The 7,165-nt window shown below is 41.3% G+C and overlaps 1 pseudogene; it reads right to left on the bottom strand.

The window, feature by feature from the left end:
- On the bottom strand, positions 1-6,682 carry LOC125146584 (nitric oxide synthase-interacting protein-like; annotated as a pseudogene).
- Between the last annotated feature and the right edge of the window lie 483 nt (positions 6,683-7,165).

Below are 7,165 nucleotides of genomic sequence, written 5' to 3'. Positions count from 1 at the left end.
TCACAAGTCCACCCTGTCCTTCCGAGTCAGCTTCTGCAGGCTCTCGAGAGTGACCCTGGCCCCAGAGGACCTGAACACTGCACGAGGCGTGCCAACACTCCGGCTGTCGCGGGTCCCAGGGCACCCTCAGCGCTCACTGCGCGTGATGAACCCCACGCAGTCCACAGGGCGTCGAACGGAGTGAAGCGCATGCGCGTCAGGTCTGACATGCGCACTGGCTTCCCGGACATGGGGCAGGAGCGAGGCGCGCGTGTAGGCTTCTACGGGTCGGTGGCCTTAGCTTCTGTGATTTGCCACGGAATCCAGGCAGCGCTTTGTCCTTGTCTGCGAGGCCGGCACTGGGCTCTTGTCAGGCATCCTCTGGGCCATTCCCCGGGGCAGCCTTGGGCGTGAAGGGTTCCTTCTAGAGGAAGGCCGCACCTGATTCTGGTCTGTGGCTGCGCAGCTCCTCCTGGTCCTCACGTCGAGCCCCCAGCTGCTTCTCGAGCGCCTTCCTCGGCCGGGGGGATCCCCTCCTCTGGAGTGAAGGGTCACCCGGGATTGCCTCACGCTGGTACACGAAGCCGTCAGGGGTGACCTTGGGCCATGGCTGGGCTGCGGAGAGTTGCGGCTGCAGCTGCAGACCTGGAAGGCATCCCGGCTCCTTTCGTACGTTCTGGTCCTATCGCCTGAGGCCGCTGTGCCCTTCTCCTGGCAGGTGTAGACAGCTCAGCCAGTTGTAGACCGCCCAGCTGTGCGGTTCGTGCCTGGAAGTGTCATCCTCACAGACTGCGCCCTGTTCCTTCAGTTGTGCCGGTATTTTGGTTAAGTCCAAGTTATTATTCAGCACTGTAAGTATTTAACTAAAAATAGGAGTTCTTGGTAGAGTGCTTTTGAGGGAAATATGGTTATCACGACTGTTTAATTTTTAGGCTCTCTTACGTTGTAACAACATATGTTTACTTTTTTGTTTTAAAGGGAATTGGTCTTTTGTGGTGAAATTAGTAAAAATTGTGGTTCAGTAGGTCTTGTTTTAAAATGTAGTGACGTTGTTTATTTTAGATTCTACATATGGGATTCTACATATGAATTTCTCATTTTTTCAGGCAACTCTGGTGTGTTTAAATTTAATTTTTTAAGAATTTATTTATTTTGAGAGCTAGCATCAGTGGGGGAGGGGCAGGGAGAGAGGGAGAGAGAGAGAATCCCAAGCAGAGTTAACCAACTGAGCCACCTGAGTGCCCCTTGAAATTTAATTTTTAAAATTATGCCCTAATTATAGTTTTGGAATGAAAGAAAAATGTGATTTTTATCAGATCTTTACACACATATATATGTATATATATTTGTTACTCAGATATTAGTCCTTAGTAGTAAAAAGTGTGGTTGTAACAGTAGGCTATAGACATTAATAAAATAACAGTATAAGCTAATTACATTTTTACAAGTAGAGGTGCTGAAGAGAAATTAGGATGAAAAGGAATATGGTTAAAATATATAAAAATACAAAGACAAAGTTTCATTTCAAAGATAATAAAGGGAAATTAAAACAATTTTTTTTACCTAATGAAATATCAGTTAAAAAAAATTAAAATAATTTTTATTTACATTAACTGAATGCTGGCGAAATACAGTAAACAATGGCATATAGTCACTTATTTCTACTGAAGATATAAAATGGCTTAAGCAATTTGAAAGTACAGTTGTGATATGTGGCTAAACATAATGAGCCGAATCCATGCGTTTGCCTTTACTCCTTCCTAGAACCTGCCTAAATGACAATAGGAGGTTCCCCCCCCCCATAAAATCACTAAGATATGGATACCAGGAGAAATGACCACGGAAGTTGGAAGCTGGAAAGCAGATCTATGAGGAGTAACCAACTTAGATTCAAGAAATCAGGAAGCTATGGGTCCTGGGTAGGTGGGGTGGAAAAGCCAAGAAGCAGCAAGTTGATTCCCATTGCACAACCCTCAAAAGGATCAGGAATTGTAGGCACCAAGTACCTGCACAGTGGGTGGGACTTAAAACTGGAGATTTTATTGAAAATCTTTTAAGAGTGTCTAGACTCCTAGACCAACCCATCCTGTTCTCTAGCTGATAGGAAACTGCACCTTCCCCCATCATTCCTCCCTCTGGGATATTGAACCAAGAAGTGTGGGCTCAGGGCCATCACTTATATCTATGGGGGAATGATAAAAATAGAGGGATGAATATAATATGTACATAGCGAAAAGGGAGATTCTTTCTCCACTGCACACCTACTCCATTCACTTGTTCAACTCTCAGAATACTCCTAGCTAGGTTGATATCTCCTGGGCAGGAAACTGGAGAATTCCTGTGTAGAGAAAAACCTGCCCATGATTACAGCAGAGTTTATCAGAGCACTTGAGAGGTGCTCCCCAGATTGCCCTGCAGGAAGCCCAACAAAGGACAGTCTCTGGCCATAAACACCAAACCTCAAATCTTGCTTTTTTAGCACCTTTTCTCTGCAATGTGGAAGGACAGCAAAAAACACCTCAGATGGTAAAAAGACAATGAATGGAGTGTAAGACTGTGTAAAAAATAAAACTCCAAAATTAGTACACTCAGATTAAAGTAGTTTCATGTGTCTTAAAGAAGATACTGCATCCTTATACTGCCATATAAGGAGTGAGAATGGGATGGAACCAAAAAATTTTCCATTACAAGTCTGTTAAAACTACTTGACTTTAAAAACTGTATATACTTAGTATTTTTTTTTTACATTGAGAATTAAAATTACAAAAATTCGTGATTTATTTATTTACCAACTTATTGCTGTCTAGCATTCATAATCATTCGTTCTCTGAGGAGTATCTTTAATGTACAGGAGGAATATATGTAATAACATACATTATATACACATATAATAGTATATTAATATATTTTTATTGGTATATTAATTATGTATAATTAATTATATTAATTATATATTTATATGTAGGTTTAAGCCAATCAGAAAATAATCAATAGCCATTGCAAATAGCTTGGGGTAGAAGTGAGAGATAAAACCTGATCAAAGCTATCTCTGATGCTTTGAAAGATGCAAAGAGATGCTTGTTGGGGCTTTTGGGAGAGAAAACATTTTTATCTTTTGTGGAAGCTGCTAGAAGACACACTGTCTTCTTTTGGATGATATGAAGCGAGACTGGGAGATCTAGAACTTACACAACTTTTCTGTATAATGGAAATTATCCATAGGATGGAACAATTACAACATTAGGCATATTAAACAGAAGAGAAGAAACTGGCCATTTGTAATATTGTTAGAGTCACTGGATCATCAAATTTTCTCTGACTACTTCAGTTTTATGAGCTAACAGATTCACTTTATTGTTATGCCCAGTTTCAGTTCTTTTTTTCTGTTGCTAAAAATGAAAGATTCCTGGGGTGCCTGGGTGCTTCAGTCGGTTAAATGTCCAACTCTTGATTTCAGCTGAGGTCATGATCTGGGGACTTGTGAGTTTGAGCTCTACATCAGGCTTCATGCTGTTGAGTGGAGCCTGTTTGGGATTCTCTCTCTCCCTCTGCCTCTGCCCCTTCCTTGCTCTCTCTCTCTCTCTCTGTCTCTCAAAAGAAATACACTTGAAAAAAATGAAAGATCTTGATTCTGAAATAATTTTATAATATATACCAAGATCACAAAAATGTGACTTCTTTTCAGTATGAATGGCCTTCATTTATAGGTAATTACTCTTCTTGCACAAGAAATTACTATAAAACCTTGAGACTTCAAACATAAGTAGATATGTATTAGAAAGTTTCCTTGGATCAGGAATTCAGGGGTGATTTGGCTGTGTGTTCTGGCTCAGGGTCTCTCATACGGTTGTACTCCAGTAAGTAGGGGGTCAGGACTGTAGTCCTCTGAAGGTAGATTGAGGCTGGAGGACCCACTTCCCCAATAGGCTGGCAGGTTTGTGCTGGCTGATGGCAGGAGGCTAATATATTCTTGGTTACATGAATTAGCCCTATTAAATATAGGAGTGGTCCTCACAAATCCATGAATAACAGAAGGCTAGGGTCACTGGGGACCATCTTGGAGGCTTCCTATTACAGTCAGATGTTAGAAATGCTTCAGAGTCAATATATTAAAAAATATTCATTGAAAGTTTAGAAACAGCTTACCCCTGGGACCTTCATGTGAAGTGAATTGTGAAAAAGAGATGGGAGAAAGACATGGAAGAAAGAAGGTGCACACTTAAAATCAAGGTGGGGATTTTTCTTTCTTCTTGAGGTAGTCTTGCATTCATATAATATTCCCTCTTAGAATAGCTTTTCCTGCACCCCAAAGATTTTAGACCATTGTGTTTTCATTTTCATTTGTCCCCTGTCTCTTTTGATTTCCTCTTTGATTTCTGGCTGGACCATTCATTATATTGTACACTGGAAACTAATATAACACAGTATGTTAATTATACTTAAAATATAGAATCGAGGGGGACGCCTGGGTGGCTCAGTCGGTTAAGTGTCCGACTCCAGCTCAGGTCATGATCTTGCGGTTCATGAGTTCAAGCCCCGTTTCAGGCTCTGTACTAACAGCTCAGAGCCTGGAGCCTGATTCAGATTCTGTCTCCCTCTCTCTCTGCCCCTCCCCTGCCTGTGTTCTGTCTCTGTCTCTCTCTTACTCAAAAATAAAAAATAAAAAAAATAGAATCAAGGTTGGGGAGATTTGCACAGGCTATAAAGAAGTCAAAGCCATCAATTTCTGGGTAAAGGCAAGCCTGAAGCATGCTCCATGGTAGCTTCGCAGAGACAGTGCAAGACCTCAGAAATAATGGCTATTGTGGTGTGCCTAAGTCCAAGACATCTGAGCCCCTCAGGGATTCCAGGACAATAAGTTGACCAAGGGGCAGAAAAGCCACCAGACTGGGGTACCATGGAGACTCAGAGTCCAACCAAGAGAATTTACAGAGAATTTTTTAAAGACATTTTTTCCACACAATTTATGGACTAATTTCATACATATATTACATTAGTATTTATACAGTACTTTACATTTTGCATAGTTACATCACATAGGTTTGACTTGTTTTTTTGTTAACCATATGAAAATGGCAGGTGAGAAATTATATTGCAGATATTACAGATAGAATGCTTGGGCACATAGAGGTCTGCCACATTCGTCCCAGTGTAGCAACAATTTATTAGAATCTCACAAAGTGTGATTTGTGGAACATTTTTGTTCTTACCAGAAACATGGCCTCCATTGCTTGGCCATGATACCCACATTCTGTACTTTTTGGTGTTCTGTCTTTAAAAGGATTAAGATATTACAGTTCTTATCAGGGGGAATATATAACTACTAAACTATCAGTGAGAGTTAAATAATTAACTCATTGCCCACCCACCTGTTTCTCCCTGCAGGTAAGAATAACTGAAGTAGATCAAATTAAGGATGGGATCTTGTCTAGAACATCTCTGCATCCCTAGTAACTGGCAGGGTAGATGAGTTTCATTTCTAAAAACCCAGAAACAGGGGTAGCTGGATGGTTCAGTTGGTTAAGCGTCCAACTTCGGCTCAGGTCATGGTCTCACAGTTTGTGAGTGTCGGGTTCTGTACTGACAGCTTAGAGCCTGGAGCCTGCTTTGGATTCTATGTCTCCCTTTCACTCTCTGCCCCTCCCCTGCTCACATTCTGTCTCTCTCTCTCTCTCTCTCTCTCTCTCTCTCTCTCTCTCTCTCTTTGTGTCTCAAATAAACATTGAAAAAAAAGTTTTTTTTTAAACCTAGAAACAAACAAGCAAAAATGTTTGTGGGAATGATCTTAAGTAGGTATTTTTAGTGAGGGATTAGTAATGCAGCAGAACACGTTGGAAAGAACTCCAGATCAGAACACACAAATCACACCCACTGTTAATAGAAGTTATACTTGTACTACACCCCCTGGTAAGAACTTTACATGCATTATCTAACTTGATTCTCTCTATGTAGACGTACTGTATGAAGTAGCTACTCCTATCAGCCCCATTTTATGATAATCCTGAGGCTTGGAGAGGCTAATTTGTTCAAGGTCACACAGTCATCAAGTCATCAAATTGGTTGATACCCATGTCCCAGGTTGTAACCATGATAAGTCGTGACTCTGTCATGAATTAGTTTTGTTGTTTTCCTTATTGTCTCAGTTTCCTCATTATGCGTAGGGGATAATGGCATGTCTGCCTCACAGGACTGCTGTGAGAGTCTGGTCATTTGAGAAAATGTATGTTTGTAAATATCTAAAATGAAAGTGCTTTGTACAGAGGGAAATGTTCATGTATCTAATTTATTTTAATTAAGATATTTTACCAGTTAGCTTGGTCATCTTGAGCAAATCTTTTAGCTCCTTGGCCTCAGGTTCCTCACCTGGTAATTGAGGTATTGTAGTAGATGGTCCCTAGGTTCTTTCCAACTCAAATGACTCCAAGTTCGTTAAAAGAAAAGCTACAATCATGAGAACGTGATTGGACTATGGGGATGCGGGGAATGGATCCAGAAGGGACATGGCAAAGTGGAGCATGAAATTAGCAGGGACAAAAACTCCATGACAATCATGACTCCAGAGAGCAGGTATCTGGGGGTTTTCTCCCTCTAATTGCCTTCTCCTGTTACCTTTGCTCTTAATAACACATTTTATAGGATCTCCAGTTGTGGGCATCTCTCTTGCTCTGAGTGGACAGCCAATTTCATGGCCTAAGGCTCCCATCTTGGAGAGTGATAGGGCCCAGCTGGAAAATTCCTTTGGAAAAGAAATAAGCAGTTTTAACCTTTGGCAAGAGCTCTGTCTTCTTGGGAAATCTGGGTCAAGGTGAGAGGGCAAGGTTTAGTGAGAATGGTGGATTTTTTTCTGTCTTAATAGCCATGTGATTCTTCCAGTAGGACCTGCGTGGAGCAAGGTTTATGGTCCTCAGTCTCTCCCATTCTTCACCTCTTCCCTCTCCCTCCCTCACTCCCACACTCTCCCTGGTGTGCTCTTCCTTGGGTTCTCTTTCACCTATAGAATGTCTCTGACCTTCCTTGAAAAGATTAATCTCTACTCTAAAATATCAGGGATTATTCTGGGGTGAGGGATGAATGTTGAGTTCCAGTTCTGCAATTTCTGAAGGATATGGTCTTAATCTCTGTTACCTTCTTTTTTTTCACCTGTAAAGTGGGGGATAATGGGATTACTTAGAGCCTAATAAGACAA

This window comes from Prionailurus viverrinus, chromosome D1, assembly GCF_022837055.1.
Source record: "Prionailurus viverrinus isolate Anna chromosome D1, UM_Priviv_1.0, whole genome shotgun sequence".
Lineage (NCBI taxonomy): Eukaryota > Metazoa > Chordata > Mammalia > Carnivora > Felidae > Prionailurus > Prionailurus viverrinus.
Note: the sequence above shows the minus strand (reverse complement) of the source record. Positions and strands in the feature narration are given on the sequence as shown.